The following is an 18,856-nucleotide window of genomic DNA, read 5'->3' as shown; positions in this document are numbered from 1 at the left end:
AGCACGTCTTGCAGAAATAGAAAGTACGCTGTTGGGTCATCATAAGCACCTTATTTCCTTACAACTGCAGGAGGAGGATTCAGAGAACTGTAGCCACGCAATAATATAAAGCTCTGAGGTATACAAGAAGCCACTATTGCAACTGACCTACACTGTACTAAAATTGCTATCTTTAATTTTCTACTTGAGAACTCACTGGCTACAGCTATTAAACTAGACCATGTCCATAGAATTCCTACTATTCGCAATTCCTTACAAATGGAACCGAGAGACGCCCTGTGCAGACTCCACTTCTGTGCTGTAAAGGAAGTGATCTTACGAGTGGCTTGGAGGTCGATCAGCTAAACTGCAACAGTGCTTCAATACAATTGTTCCCAGATCTCTGTAAACAAACTTTATGTCATTGCCAGTTATTAAAAACCATTGCTGGATTGCATTAAAACACTGGGAACTACTTACCATTGGGAATATCCTCTGGTGCCGATTATAACAATTAATAATCACAGGTTTACACTACAGAGCCAGAGTGACTCCCACTGGTATTTAAGTTCCCTGGGATGTGAAGCAATTTAAGTTCCGCATTGGTTAGCTCTGCAGGATGCTCTAGAACATAGGTGCTCAACCTGTGGCTCTCCAGCTGTTGCAGAACTACAATTCCCATGAGGCATTGGAAGCAGCTGACAGTTACAAGCATGACTCTCGAAAGGCAGAGGCATGATGGGACTTGTAGTTCCGCAACAGCTGGAGAGCCACAGGTTGAGCACCCATGCTCTAGAATCTAGAGTCTAGATGCATGAGTTTCTTCTGTGCAGAGACTGTAGCAACCAAGAAGATCTCTGTTTAGGGGACAATATCCGTTTATCCTTAGGGTAGACCAGGAGGTCTATGTGTTAGACCCACCTCCTCTGTAATTGACTTGCCTTATTAATTTATTGAGTTTCATAATGTTGCCTACTGGATTATAGTGACCCCTAAGAAAATGACTGTGTTAAAATTGTCACATTGGGATCAGAGATGCCAAAGTGGGCCTCTCTGCATACAGTGGGAATGGGGTTGGGCGTAACAGTCATGCTTAGCCTCTAGATATGCCTGGAGCCCCTTTTCTTCCTTTTTTTGTTCAGTCTCCTTTTGTTGGAAATATGTGTGCTAGGTGCTGAATGGGGCGTTTGGGTAGAGAGAATGGGGTGGACACATACACCCATATACCCATTAGAGCGTAATTGGGCGCAACTTAGGTAAGGGAGGGTACTTGCCATTGGTGGGATATTGGGAGTCTTTCCTTTTTTTATGGGTGGGGGACTGAGAAGAAGAGGTGGCAGAGACGCTGCAGGGCTAAATTCATCTATGTCACTATTTTTTAATTATGATCACAGATGTGGGCGGGTGAATGCCCTCCTGTCTCTCCTTCCTGGGGAGGAATCTATGTCTAGAAAGGTGTGTGATATTATGTACATTAGGAATATAGGGCCAGATTTACAAAAGGGATACGATGGCGTATCTGCTGATACGCCGTCGTATCCCTGTTTCTATCTATGCGACTGATTCATAGAATCAGTTACGCATAGATATCCCTAAGATCTGACAGGTGTAATAGTTTTACACTGTCGGATCTTAGGATGCAGAACCGCTGCCGCTGCTGGGGGGAGTTTGCGTCGTAAACCAGCGTCGGGTATGCAAATTAGCAGTTACGGCGATCCACAAAACTTTTTCCCGTCGTTACGTCGCCGCAAGTGTTAGTTTGCCGTCGCAAAGATAGGGCACCTTTTACAAAGTGTAAAATTACTACACCATGTAAAAGTATACCCGTCTTTCCCGCGTTGCTTTTGAATTTTTTTTAAAAAACATTTTTTTCCCGGCGCAAGTCTTTTTTTCACGTCGCGATTCACAAAACGTCGGCGCGTCGTAATTTCCCGCAATGCACGTCGGGAAATTTTCGTCGGGAGCATGTGCAGTACGTCCGGCATGGGAGCGCACCTAATTTTAAATGGTACCCGCCCCATTTGAATTGGCACGCCTTGCGCCGGACGGATTTTGGATACACCGTCGCAAATTTCCAGGTAAGTGCTTTGTGGATCGGGCACTTAGACAGAAAATTTGCGGCGGTGTAACCTAAATCGGTTACGTTACGATGCGCCGGGGCTACGTGAATCTGGCCCATAGAATCTAATGTATACATTTAAGATTTCAATGGCAAACTGCAAGGGACATTCTGCAAGTGTATATAGTAGTCACACCAAAAGAGGGGAAGCGTTTGAGTTACCAGCCCATATTTTTATTAAATATTTATTTGACAATTTTTACTAAGATTTTTGCATCAAGAATAATACACCATATACCGACTCTTATTCATCCATACCAGGGGTCAAGTCCTGGGGAAAAAAGTGTGGGAACTCCCACCCAAGATCCACTCCCCCACCAAAAAAAAAAAAATGATACGCTCATATGCATAATTACTAAACCGCAAGTTCTTTCTAAATCCCGCGATAACTCTCGGCAGACCTCCGCAATGTCTCCTGGGAACAATGACAAAAGCTCCCAGGAAACATTGCAGCATCGAGGAAGTGACGGAATACCCGCACACTACCTGATGAATCCATATACAGGAAGCGGCCAGTAACATAAAGGATTACTAAGGTTCGCCTACCCCTGACAGTGACTCGAGCTGGGCATCGCCGGTTAGTGAAGGATTGGCTCGGGCGGCTTGGCTGCTCTCGGCTGCTCTAGTCCTGCAAAGGAAACTGCGTTCCTGCTGTGAAAAAAGTGCAGGAACTCCGTTCCCACGCGTTCCCTCAGGACTTGAGCCCTGATCCAGACCAGGTGGGTTTCATTGCAGGGAAGGAAGGTAGGGGCAATTTACAGAGGGTGCTTAATGCAATTCATTACTCTACTTGCCAATCTTTACCCATAGTACTTTTATCTGCTGATGTGGAAAAAGCCTTTGATAGGGTAGATTGGACATTCCCAAAAGCCACTTTAGAACATATAGGCCTTGATGATGTAGGAATGCACAGTTGGATTTTGTCACTCTATTTGGTTCCTTTGGCCAGAATGAAGAGTAACAATACCATCTCAAAAGTGTTCCTTATAGCTTAATGTCTCTTCTCATTTTTGTACTTACCCTGGGACCATTGTATTAGATTACCATATTGACCAGGAATTCAGTTGAACTGTCGAAGCCAGCTGAATTCTAACATATCAAAGGGACAGCTGAAGACCCTTTGATGTGTTAATCTAATGCAAGACTACCTGGGTGTGTGAGGTGGCCTGTTTTGTACTTACCCTGGAACAATTTCTGCACACAGTTAGGGCACATCAGATATAAAGGGTATCCAGAGGAAGAGGATGGTACATAAACTAGCCGCATATGCGGACGATTTGATCTTCCTTTTGACCTCCTTGCGGACCTCATTAACCTCACTTCTAGTGGAACTGTGTAGGTATGGTGCTCTGTCAAACTTCAAAATTAATTACTCAAAATCAGAAGCATTTTTATAGGTACTGTACCTGGCTTCTTCTTCGCCTACAGTCCAAAATGGCTTGCACCTCGTCCTCCTCTTCCCCAACTATGGTCATGAGTTCCGGTGGCCTGGTCTGGAAAAGAGTCAGGGACTGTGGAAACATGGAAGACAGGATGTCTTTTAAGTGAATCAGGTAGAAATAATTCATAAGCAACCTCATTAAGTTTCTTCTTGACTGGTAATGGTCCCACAAATTTAGGTACCAAGAGAGAAAAAAAGAAAAATGACTGCTGCACACCCTTAAGAGTTATTACTACGTTTTATTAAATATCAGAAAATAGAGCATAAAAGGCATTAAAAACACACAGGTAACCAATGATGGTATAGTACCCTAGAAGTGACCTGAGAATACACTCACAAAAGCGAGACGGCAAAAATCAGTGACAAATTGAAAACTGGAGCTCGATCATCCAATAAGGAGATCTAGGTCCATAACTCACCCATTCACCCTCCACACAATACAAAGAGACCCCCCACCCCAAGCACATATAAAACCCCCACTGCTATCAATAATCCTAAAGATTTCCACACCATGCGGTGGTTCCCTGTAACTACAGGTGAACCACCGCATGGTGTGGAAATCTTTAGGATTATTGATAGCAGTGGGGGTTTTATATGTGCTTGGGGTGGGGGGTCTCTTTGTATTGTGTGGAGGGTGAATGGGTGAGTTATGGACCTAGATCTCCTTATTGGATGATCGAGCTCCAGTTTTCAATTTGTCACTGATTTTTGCCGTCTTGCTTTTGTGAGTGTATTCTCAGGTCACTTCTAGGGTACTATACCATTATTGGTTACCTGTGTGTTTTTAATGCCTTTTATGCTCTATTTTCTGATATTTAATAAAACGTAGTAATAACTCTTAAGGGTGTGCAGCAGTCATTTTTCTTTTTTTTCTTTTTTTCTCTCTTGGTACAGTATATTTTTGATTGCACCCCCGACAATATCCGTGAGTACTACATATTTGATAAATAGGTGGGATTCCCATATCCTTCTCTCCTTTGTTTATACAAATTTAGGTACCAGTTTCTTTGAGGGACATGCCAAACTGAGATTTCAAATATTTGTAGACCAGCCATACTTGGTCTTCCGGTGGAGAATCAGTTCACCCCTTCTTTTCCTGTTGAATGCCCTTTTGCTTGCTGCTTGTGCCTTGGTAACTGTTTCTTAAAGCAACTTATTGTTGCGGTTGAGGAAATCCACTGTGTCTTGAACATCAGGAACTGTGGTCTCTGGAAAAAGGTCAGGCAAGAAGAATGGGTGAAAACCATTATTCGCAAAGAAGGGTGACTGACCTGTTGCAGAGTGGCTAGCATTATTGTAGGTGAACTCCGCCAGTGGCAGCAGCGATACCCAGTTATCCTGGACAAAAGTGATGAAGCATTGTGTATTTGGTCTGATTTGGTCCTCTCTGTCTGTCCATTGGTCTGGGATGGTAGGCGGAGGACATTTTTAAGGGCTTCACAGAGTTTTCCAGAATCGGGAAGTGAACTGAACCCCCCCGATTGGAGACAATGTTCATAGGGACACTATGAAGCCTCACAATCTCTCTGATAAACACATGGCCGAGGGTGTATTCTTCAGAGGAAAGAAATGGGCCATTTTTGATAGTCGGTCCACTACCACGAAGATCGCTATGGGGGAAGTTCCACAACTAAATCCATGGCTATCATTCTTTACCATCTGTCAGGGACCACAGGCTTGGTTCTTCGTACCCTTGCTCTGGTTGCAGATTGCACAGGAATTCACTTACCTCTTATAAATGATTGTGAAAGCTCCTGCGCTGTGTAGGATAAGGGGAAAGGGAAGTGAGAGAAAAGAGGGGGGAGGAGGAGGGAGGTGGGCTAAGGGATGAGTGCAATATGGTAAACACTGCAGCAAACAAATGGGGAGTCTGTCCTTTATAGACAAAAAAGGTGTATGTAACAAGTGGTGATTGTCTGCGCTGTGGTATGGCTTGGCCGGATGAGTGAAATGAGGGAATGGTGAGTGAACGGGCTAATAGGGCCTGGGGAGTGACAGGTAATGCAGACACAAATTAACCTTAACGGTTTTAAATAGGTACAGTCCTAACTGGACTGTAAAATGGTACAGTGGAGTCTTGAAAAGAAAGGTGTATGTGAAAATCAAAGCAAAAACTTAAAACGTGAACATAAAGTCTTAGGTGAGTGCAAACCAAAAGAAAAGGACCGCAGTTCAACACTGGGACTGGTGCAGCAGTGAGGAAATGGTTAAAATGGAAAAGGTTCCAAATTCTACAAGGGGTATTCAGTCCAGACAAATCCAAACAAACGCATGCAGCCCACACCTCGGTGACTAGTGCAGCTTACCTTCCAGCTGACATAAAAGGGTCAAACACATAGGATCAAAACGTTACCAGTTTTCTATTGGGTGGATATCTTGCTGCCAGTTCTCAATAGTTGGTCACACATAAAGAAACAAGAATAATAAAAAAAGGTTGTAGCCTTGTCCTCCTAACACTCATAAGCTGTAGGGAAAGGGATGTGATTAGCAGGGTGGCAGATTAAGTGTCCACTTACACAACTTACACAGTGTGTAGGGAAAAAATGCACATCTCCACGAGTGCCGAACTCGTCTCCTACTACTTCTCACTGTCAACAACTTTTGGCTCTTTAGCTGGTATGAGGCCGTCCGCTCGTGTCAGGATGAAGAAGGCAGGGGACGGAGGGAGGAGAAAATGCACATAGCATAAAACTGTACAGCAATTTTAATAACTAAAAACCATAAATAAAACTCACATGGAGCAGTGAGGTGGCGGTCATGTATCCACGAGCACGGCGCTCGTCTGCCGTCCGTTCGGTGCTGCTCCCGGTTAATGCTCTGAGTCCCGACGCGTGTTCGTCACACCACGTGACTTCATCAGGGGATGGTTGCTAGAGCACTGGATTTGTTTAAATAGTGTCTGATTGATAGGACGCAACGGCGGCCATTTTGTTGGAGTCCGCAATGTAATATGCCTAATACCGACCCAGCGCCATTTTCCCTAAGCCATATGAGGCTGGTCAATGGTAAAGCTACAAGGGTAGGTGATAGGCTGAGATGTAGGAAGGTGGGCGGTAACGGATCGAAAATGGCCTATGTTAGAGTGAGGGGTATAAGCAAGGGATCTACATAACAGAGAGAAAAAAAAAAAAAAAAAAAGATCAGACATATTGTGGTAGGTCTGAGATATTATAAAAAAAGCAATGTCCAGCAAACTTGTGGTCGGAATAAATCCGTGGGCACCGAGCTGCTATCCCACACTGTTATAGGGATGCAGCCAAACCGTGTCAGTGCTAGTATGTATGTCACAAAATGACATGACAGAAAAGTATTAGTTCAAATGGAATAAATAAATTCAAAGAAAAAACGCTGGCACATGGAACATGTGTTAGGTATATGTACGGATCCCTGTGGCGGAGCCATATGGGAATCACACACTGGCTGATGGAAAAGGCTAGTAAGTGTATGATTAATGGTATTAGATTAATCATGGCTCTGCTCGGAGCAGCACCCGACGCACGGCAGATATGTAAATCAAATGGGAGACTAACACATAATCTGGCACACTATGTAAGTATCGTGGTGGAGTGGGGTGGGCAGGCCAAAGGGTGAGATAGGAAAAACACTAAAAGTCACTCAAAAAGCAGTTCAAATCGAACTCGTTGTTTAGGCCTCTGGGTGTGAACGTGTCCATGTTAAAAATATATTTTGATTCTAGTTGGCTGAGGGCTCTGACCTAATGGCCACCCCGCCATGGTCTAGAATACGGCACTATCCCCCAGAACTTCAGGTGTGAAGGGTCTTTTTTGTGGACTTTGGCAAAATGGCGAGATACGCTGTGGTTGGGAAATCCACTTTCTATATTTTTCACATGTTCTTTAATGCGTATCCTTAACACTCTCTTCGTGCGACCGATATATTGAAGTCCACAGCTGCATTCGAGGGCATATACTGCGCCCTCTGTGTTGCAGCCAATGAAGTCCCTTATCTCGTATTCCGTCCCATTACTGTTGGATTTAAATGTACACACTTTTTGATTGGGACGTTTGGTGTGTGTGCAAGAGTAGCACCTCTTGCAAGGGTAAAATCCCTTTCCAGTGAAGAATGTAAAGTGTTTCTTCGGAGGGTTTATCACATTTTTCACCAACTGGTCTCGCAGTGTGGGGGCTCTTTTGTATATAAACCTCGGTTTTTCTGGTAGGAGATCCCGGAGGTCTTTGTCGCATTTCAGAATGTGCCAGTGCCTTTGGATAACCTTTTCGATTTTTTTGTGTTGTATACTATAGTCTAAGACCATAGGTACGACATCTTCTCTACTTGTTGGTGTCTTGTTTTCCAGAAGCCTTTCCCTTGGTATCTTCGATACTTCCTCTATTCTTTGCCTGATAAATGTGTCATCGTATCCCTTTTGTATAAATCTACCGCCTATTTGTTTGGCTTGTGTTTGAAATACAGTTCAATCTAAGTTTGTACAATTGCGTCGTAGGCGCATTAGTTGGCCTTTCGGTATGTTATAAAGCCAGTTCTTATGGTGACAGCTAGTAAGGGGAAGATAGCTGTTTCTGTCTATGTTTTTGAAGTAGGTCTTGGTGTCGAAGGTGTCATTATTTCTGGAGATCACTAAATCCAGGAAAGTAATACTGTGTTCTTCTATCTGCCAAGTGAGCCTAATATTTCTAGTATTGGTGTTCAAATTCTCAAGAAAGGTCTCAAGTGACTGGTGGTTGCCTTTCCACAGGATGAAGATGTCGTCGATGTATCTTTTATATAATACAAGGTCTCTCGACTATGTTTTAGACAAAAGTCTAAACATTTGATGATGTACTTTCTTTGAACACAGGGAAGATTGGAAAAATTCCTGAGTCCCCATTTAGTAGCACCATCATTCCCCACCACTTAGCCTGTGATGCTACTAAATGGGGACTCAGGAATTTTTCCAATCTTCCCTGTGTTCAAAGAAAGTACATCATCAAATGTTTAGACTTTTGTCTAAAACATAGTCATCTATGGTATAATGATCAGTACTACCAGCAGCGGACCGGAGTGGCAATGGGAGCAAAATTTGCTCCGAGCGTGGCAGGACTATTTATGTCCCAATGGGAGGAAGAAGCGTTTTTTTCCGACTACCCGAGAGACCTTGTATTATATAAAAGATACATCGACGACATCTTCATCCTGTGGAAAGGCGACCACCAGTCACTTGAGACCTTTCTTGAGAATTTGAACACCAATACTAGAAATATTAGGCTCACTTGGCAGATAGAAGAACACAGTATTACTTTCCTGGATTTAGTGATCTCCAGAAATAATGACACCTTCGACACCAAGACCTACTTCAAAAACATAGACAGAAACAGCTATCTTCCCCTTACTAGCTGTCACCATAAGAACTGGCTTTATAACATACCGAAAGGCCAACTAATGCGCCTACGACGCAATTGTACAAACTTAGATGTATTTCAAACACAAGCCAAACAAATAGGCGGTAGATTTATACAAAAGGGATACGATGACACATTTATCAGGCAAAGAATAGAGGAAGTATCGAAGATACCAAGGGAAAGGCTTCTGGAAAACAAGACACCAACAAGTAGAGAAGATGTCGTACCTATGGTCTTAGACTATAGTATACAACACAAAAAAATCGAAAAGGTTATCCAAAGGCACTGGCACATTCTGAAATGCGACAAAGACCTCCGGGATCTCCTACCAGAAAAACCGAGGTTTATATACAAAAGAGCCCCCACACTGCGAGACCAGTTGGTGAAAAATGTGATAAACCCTCCGAAGAAACACTTTACATTCTTCACTGGAAAGGGATTTTACCCTTGCAAGAGGTGCTACTCTTGCACACACACCAAACGTCCCAATCAAAAAGTGTGTACATTTAAATCCAACAGTAATGGGACGGAATACGAGATAAGGGACTTCATTGGCTGCAACACAGAGGGCGCAGTATATGCCCTCGAATGCAGCTGTGGACTTCAATATATCGGTCGCACGAAGAGAGTGTTAAGGATACGCATTAAAGAACATGTGAAAAATATAGAAAGTGGATTTCCCAACCACAGCGTATCTCGCCATTTTGCCAAAGTCCACCAAAAAGACCCTTCACACCTGAAGTTCTGGGGGATAGTGCCGTATTCTAGACCATGGCGGGGTGGCCATAAGGTCAGAGCCCTCAGCCAACTAGAATCAAAATATATTTTTAACATGGACACTTTCACACCCAGAGGCCTAAACATCGAGTTCGATTTGAACTGCTTTTTGAGTGACTTTTAGTGTTTTGCCTATCTCACCCTTTGGCCTGCCCACCCCACTCCACCACGATACTTACATAATGTGCCAGATTATGTGTTAGTCTCCCATTTGATTTACATATCTGCCGTGCGTCGGGTGCTGCTCCGAGCAGAGCCATGATTAATCTAATACCATTAATCATACACTTACTAGCCTTTTCCATCAGCCAGTGTGTGATTCCCATATGGCTCCGCCACAGGGATCCGTACATATACCTAACACATGTTCCATGTGCCAGCGTTTTTTCTTTGAATTTATTGATTCCATGTGAACTAATACTTTTCTGTCATGTCATTTTGTGACATACATACTAGCACTGACACGGTTTGGCTGCATCCCTATAACAGTGTGGGATAGCAGCTCGGTGCCCACGGATTTATTCCGACCACAAGTTTGCTGGACATTGCTTTTTTTATAATATCTCAGACCTACCACAATATGTCTGATCTTTTTTTTTTTTTTTTTTCTCTGTTATGTAGATCCCTTGCTTATACCCCTCACTCTAACATAGGCCATTTTCGATCCGTTATCGCCCATCTTCCTACATCTCAGCCTATCACCTATCCTTGTAGCTTTACCATTGACCAGCCTCATATGGCTTAGGGAAAATGGCGCTGGGTCGGTATTAGGCATATTACATTGCGGACTCCAACAAAATGGCCGCCGTTGCGTCCTATCAATCAGACACTATTTAAACAAATCCAGTGCTCTAGCAACCATCCCCTGATGAAGTCACGTGGTGTGACGAACACGCGTCGGGACTCAGAGCATTAACCGGGAGCAGCACCGAACGGATGGCAGACGAGCGCGGTGCTCGTGGATACATGACCGCCACCTCACTGCTCCATGTGAGTTTTATTTATGGTTTTTAGTTATTAAAATTGCTGTACAGTTTTATGCTATGTGCATTTTCTCCTCCCTCCGTCCCCTGCCTTCTTCATCCTGACACGAGCGGACGGCCTCATACCAGCTAAAGAGCCAAAAGTTGTTGACAGTGAGAAGTAGTAGGAGACGAGTTCAGCACTCGTGGAGATGTGCATTTTTTCCCTACACACTGTGTAAGTTGTGTAAGTGGACACTTAATCTGCCACCCTGCTAATCACATCCCTTTCCCTACAGCTTATGAGTATTAGGAGGACAAGGCTACAACCTTTTTTTATTATTCTTATTTCTTTATGTGTGACCAACTATTGAGAACTGGCAGCAAGATATCCACCCAATAGAAAACTGGTAACGTTTTGATCCTATGTGTTTGACCCTTTTATGTCAGCTGGAAGGTAAGCTGCACTAGTCACCGAGGTGTGGGCTGCATGCGTTTGTTTGGATTTGTCTGGACTGAATACCCCTTGTAGAATTTGGAACCTTTTCCATTTTAACCATTTCCTCACTGCTGCACCAGTCCCAGTGTTGAACTGCGGTCCTTTTCTTTTGGTTTGCACTCACCTAAGACTTTATGTTAACGTTTTAAGTTTTTGCTTTGATTTTCACATACACCTTTCTTTTCAAGACTCCACTGTACCATTTTACAGTCCAGTTAGGACTGTACCTATTTAAAACCGTTAAGGTTAATTTGTGTCTGCATTACCTGTCACTCCCCAGGCCCTATTAGCCCGTTCACTCACCATTCCCTCATTTCACTCATCCGGCCAAGCCATACCACAGCGCAGACAATCACCACTTGTTACACTTACCTCTTATAGGTTTATTCTAGGTCCAGGCACCAGAATGGACCCAGAAATGACCTGCTAGGGGATGATTGTGGCACACACCCAAAATGGTTATATGTAAACATTCAGGCACAAATATTTTGTTTCTGTTTCTGTTCAAAAGCAATCCTTTCCGGAGTGTCCCCCAGAGGGCTCGGGACTTATGCCGAAGACTGCTTAATTTGGTTGAGATGGTTGTTCTGTATAAGTAAAAAGTTACCTTCAGACGAGATGGTATCTGCCACTGGTGGTTCCTTGGGGTCATCGAACATACGAGACAGTGCGTCTGGTTTCATATTCTTCAAGCCTGGCCAATAGGTAATGTGGAACACAAATCAGGAAAAGAACAGGGCCAATGTGCTTGACGTGGCTTTAGGCATCTAGCAGTCCTCAGCTCCTTAAGATTTTTGTGGTCAGTTTATAACCAATATGGGATGCACTGCTTCCTCCAGGAGGTACCTCCATTCTTCTAAAGCCGCCTTTATGGCCAGTAACTCTCGGTCCCCAATGTCAAAGTTCCTCTCTGTTGGAGAGAGACTGTGGGAGAAAAAGGGTATTGGATGCATCAGATCCTTAGGCCCTTGGCGCTGGGAGATGACTGCTTCAATAGCGACTTCAGATGCGTCTACTTCTAGTTTATATGGCAGAGACGGGTCCAGGTGACTAAGAACAGGTGCCAAACTAATAAGTCTCTTCAAGGTATCAAATGCGGCTTGTGCCTCAGGTGTCCAATGGAAGCAGAGGTCCTGTTTAGTCAGCTGTGTGATAGGGGTTATGATAGCGGAGAAGCCACCGATGAACCTCCTGTAAAAGTTGGCGAATCCTAAGAAGCAATGCACCCCTTGTTGGTAGGTGCAGGCCAGTCTAAGATAGCAGAGACCCTTTCAGAGTCCAACTTGATCCCTTCAGGTGAGATTACCAGCCCCAGGAATTGGATGCTGCGCTGTTCAAACTCGCATTTTTCACCTTTAGCATATAGTCAGTGTTGGCTCAGACGGCTCAGCACCCTTTTGACATGACCTCGATGAGAAATGGAAAAAATCAGGCTGTCATCTAGGTAAATAATCCAAAATATATCCAGGAAGTCTCGGAATATAGGGGGGGAGTGGGGGTAAGGGAATAGTGGCTGAGGCTAGACCCAAAACCGCCACTCAAATTGGTTTGAGGGGACTATTTCGGTACTAATAAAATATGGTTGACAAAATAGTATAAAAAGTTTATTGGTATAAAAACATTATTGTCCATAAAATTGCAAAACAAACAATTAATTGTACACATCAATGATTGGTCACGGTCGACTAGTTTCGCGGGAATTGAAATACCGCTTCATCAGGACAGCCAATCTATAGAATGATGCAAAGGACATTATACAGTAAACATAAATAAATACATGCAAAGAATCAGCAATAAAACATAAATTCCAAAGGAAATTATAACATTGATTATATTAGCTTACCCTATGAGTCAATTAAAAGTGCGCGGATGCTGGGCAGCCACGGTGGTTCCCCCCGCGACGGACAAGGAGATAGTTGGCGTGTAGGTCTGGGTAAGAACAAAAAACATATATACCGTATTTATCGCGGTATAACGCGCTCCCACGTATACCGCGCACCCCTAAAGTGGCAACCAATCCTGTGAAAAAAAGTTTTTTTTGTACTTACAGTTTTGGTGTCTTGCGCGGCGTCCATCGGCGGCCTCGTCGGGTCCGGCGTCCATCTGCGGCTTCTGGTGTCCTCTTCGTCGGGTCCGGCGTCCTTCTGCGGCTTCGGGTGTCTTCTTCGTCGGGTCCGGGGTCCGTCTGCGGGCTTTGGGTGTCCTCTTCTTTGGGTCCGGTCCAGTCTGCGGTGTCCTCGCGTCCTCCCTGCTCGTTTCCCGCGCCGAGTTTCAAATACTGCGCCGACATATACCCAGCGCAGTACACTCGTGTATTGTCGGGCAGGCTCGGCAACACTCGCGCTCACATCCTGTACGTCCAGGACGTGAGTGCGGAAGGAGCCGAGACTGGCCGACTATACCCGAGTGTACTGCGCTCGGTATATGTCGGCGCAGTATTCAAAACTTGGCGCGGGAAAGCGGGTATCGGCGTATACCGCGCACCCACGATTTTGCCCTGATTTTCAGGGCAAAAAAGTGCACGGTATACGCCGATAAATACGGTATGTACATATGTGTATACATATAATGGTGTAACCTCCCAAGGATACATAAACTGGCGGGAGAAGGGGGAGGTGGAAGGAAATAAGGGGGGGAGGTATGGAAGGGGGGGGGGAAAGAGGGGGTGGGGAAAGAAGGGGGGAATGGGGAAAATTGAGGAAGGACAGGTGGGCAAGGTTGGGGGGGGAAAAGGGGGGAAAGGGGGAGGAGGGGAGAAGAGGACAGAGAGAGGAAGGTGTGAGGAAGGTGGAAGGGGGGTAGGAGAGGGGAGGGGAAGGGAAGGAGGAAGGGAAAGGGGAGAAACGGAGGGAAAAGGGGAATGGGAGGGGGGAACGCCAGAGAGTGGTATAGGAAGGGGGAAGGGTAAAAGACTTACACAAGTAAGGGATCAGGTGGCAAGTAGACACGACAGTGACTGTAGGCTGATGCAAACATGTGGAGGTTCAAAAACGGGCACATAGATAGGCTGGTCCAAAACCTGGTAGAAACCAGGATAGTGTCATCCAGGGAGGTTATCCGTGTCAGGACTTAATCTGGCACTATGTTGGGGGCCCCTCCCGGGCACAGCTTATCTTACTCCCTAGTCCATGCATTACCATGCATTGTGCCACCAACACGGATAACCTCCCACTATCCTGGTTTTTACCAGGTTTTGGACCAGTCTATCTATGTGCCCGTTTTTGAACCCCCACATGTTTGCATCAGCCTACAGTCCCTGTCGTGTCTACTTGCCACCTGATCCCTTACTTGTGTAAGTCTTTTACCCTTCCTATACCACTCTCTGGCGTTCCCCCCCCCTACCATTCCCCTTTTCCTTCCGTTTCTCCCCTTTCCCACCCCCGCTTCCACCTTCCTCACACCTTCCTCTCTCTGTCCTCTTACACCATTATATGTGAACACATATGTACATATATATGTTTTTTGTTCTTACCCAGACCTACACGCCAACTATCCCCATGTCCATCGCAGGGGGAACCACCTTGGCTGCCCGTCATCCGCGCACATTTAATTGACTCATAGGGTAAGCTATTATAATCAATGTTATAATTTCCTTTGGAATTTATGTTTTATTGCTGATTCTTTGCATGTATTTATTTATGTTTACTGTATAATGTCCTTTGCATCATTCTATAGATTGGCTGTCCTGATGAAGCGGTATTTCAATTCCCGCGAAACTAGTCGACCGTGACCAATCATTGATGTGTACAATTAATTGTTTGTTTTGCAATTTTATGGACAATAGTGTTTTTATACCAATAAACTTTTTATACTATATTGCCAACCAGATTTTATTAGCACCGAAATAGTCCCCTCAAACCAATTTGAGTGGCGGTTTTGGGTCTAGCCTCAGCCACTATTCCCTTACCCCCACTCTCCCCCTTTTCACTATAACTGGGATGATGGTACAATTTTATTTCTTATTATTTATTTCTATATGAGGCTATACTCTCCCTTTTTGCTCAAGTCTCAGAATATGTCATTAACAAAGTGTTGAAAGTTAGCCTGGGCATTGCATAGTCCAAAGGGCATCAACAGGTATTCATAGTGGCCGAATCAGGTGCAAAATGCCATCTTCCACTTATTCCCTTGACGGATGCGGACAAAATTGAAATAGTTTAAGTACTAGAGGGTGAGGATACCGGTTTTTAACTGTAATCTTGTTGAGTTCCCGATAGTCCACACATGGTCCTTTTTGTTGTAATATGTTGGCCGATTTATGTAGGATATTGTATTACATTACCATATTGACCAGGAATTCAGTTGAACTGTCGAAGCCAGCTGAATTCTAACCAGTGTTGTAAGTAATGGCGTTTAAATAAACACCATTACCTAACACAGCCCCTTTTGAGGGTAACAAGTAATCTACCTGATTACTCTTCCCCTATCTGCAACGCCGTTCCCATTACTTGGGCGGCGTTACCGCAATTACATCTACCGCCACTAGATGGCAGCAGAGTAATTGCTGAGTTGGCTGCCGCTGGTCGGGATCCTTGTTATACAGGTTGGTGGATGGGGGAGGTGAGTGCAAGCAGAAGCGTCCCACACAGCCAGGATTTGTAGGCGGGAACAGAGGAGACTCACACAGAGTGATGAGGTCGCACAGCGGAGACTCACACAGAGGAGGGGACAGAGGTAAGGAGACACCCGGGCCGTCCCGTGTACAGTGCCATTCTCTGTCACCATTCCCCGCCACTGAGACATTACAGGCCCGGCCTGACAGCGCCCTCTCTCGGCTCCTCGTCATATCTGTGTGATCCCTGTCACTTACAGCTGTCACCTGTGTGCTTCATAGGACATTCAAGTATCCCTACCCATGTCATCTGTCACCACTCTGCACCCCTCCCCCTGTCACCTCTCACTCTCCACCTGCATTCAAAGCTGTCTTTGATCGGGGGTTACGTGAGTGCATCTGCAGACACTGCCTATGTGTTTTTCCTCTTGCCGTACAATATTCGCACCATATTTGTTCTCTTTCTTATCCACATGAGCTGTTACCATCTTTAAGCACTGAGTACCAGCTGGAGCTGAACTCAAGCAGTGTGATTACTCATAGCATATCACAGGATTTCTCCTTCCCTGGCCGCAGCCATTACTGATCTGTGTCTGGAAAGGGGAGGTTCTCCTTGCAATATTAAGGACATCTTTCTCATGCTCTGTTGCTCATATATGTTTATTTTTATTCACATTGCACAGGTTTTTGTTTTTTGCACCTTTACTGATACCCCTACCCCCTCTTCTTGGAGGTTTTTTTTTTGGTATCTTGTGGCAAGTTGTTTATTGTACACAGCAACAATTGTTGTCATTAGCGCATTATTAGTTTAATTTATTTTCACATGGCTACTGGTTTTGTACACCTTTTTCTATGCAGCTTTTGTCATTTGGTTATTTTTGTTGTGGGGTTTTTCTATACTTAGTAGTAGCGCTGTAGTACCACTTTACTCATACCTTCTCACTCTGCACCCCCTCCCCCTGTCATCTCCCACACTGCACCCCATTAAAAAAAAGTCGCAGTTACTATGCTGAGTAACTAATTACTTTTTCAATGTAGTAACTGAGTTACTAACGCAATTACTTTTTTGGAGAAGTAATTTGTAACTATAACTAATTACTTTTTTAAAGTAAGATGAGCAACACTGATTCTAACATATCAAAGGGACAGTTGAAGACCCTTTGATGTGTTAATCTAATGCAAGACTACCTAGGTGTGTGAGGTGGCCTGTTAACCTCAAAGGGTACATTGTTTACATATGTAAGGAAGTATTTATTGATGGTAATTAGACTTGAGGAGGTATCCATTCATGGGAAACATTTGGTTGACCTGGCAGAACCCCCCCTCCAGTGTGAGACCAGTATTCAAAATCCCATTTGACTAGATCAATTCTAGACCTGTACCTTCATATTCATACAGAGTAACAACTCTGTATGAATATGAAGGCACAGGTCTAGAATTGATCTAGTCAAATGGGATTTGAATTATATGTACTCTGTTGGATTTGTATCATCTGTGGACTTTGGACTTTGTTCTGTGTTGGAAGTCAAATAAATTGCACCCTCTGGAGAACTTGGGTGTTGCTGCGGAACATACCTTACATCATCATACTAATACCAAATATCAATTATCTACCACTAAATGACTTCACTACACTTTTTTTCAATAGAAAATATTCCTGCTTCTGCTGGGGAGGTAGAGGGTCGGATGAACCAGTTTTTCAAGTTTCTTTTGATATACTGTTTTAGTGCCTTCTGTTCTCATTCAGTGAGGGGGGAGATTATACTGAAAGGGATTTCAGCCCCTGGAAACAGTTCAACTAGGCAGTTGTATGGCCGAATCGGGGAAGAATGTCAGCCCCTCGCTTACTAAAGACATCCAGGAACTCATGGTAGGATTCGGGTATGGCTTGCTGCACCTCAGAGCCCATACAAAATAGTGTTGTAAAAGGAACTGGGGACCTTGGTAGGCAATAGGCTGAGTGGAACTTGATACTCCCTGTGGCCCAGTCAACTCATGGATTATGCACCTGTAGCTAGGGTAGGCTCAGAATAACAGGGAATAGCGGGAAGAGATGACATCAAGGCTTAGAAATTTCCCGATGTTGGGAGGAGGCCAACACGGGTAAGTGGGTTACAGGTCCGGACTTGATACATGACCCGTCAGCAAAGAAAATGGAAAGTCCTTGTGGAATATATTTAAAGAGAAAAATAGCTAAGGGGGTACCACATCCATATAGAAACTGTTTTAAGGATATAGGACATTTTGAGCAGACTTTACCGGTACCAGAAAAGGAACACTACATAATTTTATGAAATTTTATTTATTACACATATATTACAAAAATGAAAAATTAATACAGATTTACAACGAGAGGCGTCTAGATCAGCGATGATATCCCTAGATCAATCAGCCAATAAATCAAAGTGCCCCATTCTATAAGGAGGACAAAAATGAAATCAGCCTCCAAACAAATGTAAGAAACAATAAATTCAATTGTAACCATAGTAATATAATACTTACTGGGCAGAAAGTATCCCCAGAGTCACTACAGCGCGGTAAGAGTCAATCACCAGTGTACAGTATCATTCGATCTTTTTAAGTTTTAGGGATATTGTCACTGATCTAGACACCTCTGAGTGGTACATGGCATGTCACATATATGAGGGCTCTCTCTGATATGTGAGTGGCACTTCTAGTACGCTGTTCCCCATATTATTTATGGGGACTATATTATTATAAGATATCTGGCTGCATCTTTTATCCGTTCTGTGAAATATATTTCCCTTCTTTTTCTTCCACACAGAATCCCTCTGCATGCAGTCAAGGAAATAAGGTCCTTAGGAAGCATAAAGCGAAACGTCGACCTCTCTGTATTAGGGATTCAATATATATTTCATACATTGTGTGGTTATATCAATGAGAGCTTTAACTTGTTTTGTTTTTAATCTGTTTTCATTTTTTATTTTTGTAATATATGTGTAATAAATCAAATTTCATAAAATTATATAGTGTTCATTTTCTGGTACTGGTAAAGTCCGCTCAAAATGTTCTAGGAAAGCCCTTGTGCTTTAGATCTCAAGGGGATGCGTTGTTGTGTCGCAAAGGTTAGATCGATGAAACAACTGCAGGCCCCAGAATCAATGGTCATGGTAACTGGCACTTCCCTTTCCAGCAGCTGGAAAGAG

The sequence above is a fragment of the Rana temporaria genome, chromosome 2 (assembly GCF_905171775.1).
Source record: "Rana temporaria chromosome 2, aRanTem1.1, whole genome shotgun sequence".
In the NCBI taxonomy this organism is placed as follows: Eukaryota; Metazoa; Chordata; class Amphibia; order Anura; family Ranidae; genus Rana; species Rana temporaria.
Note: the sequence above shows the minus strand (reverse complement) of the source record.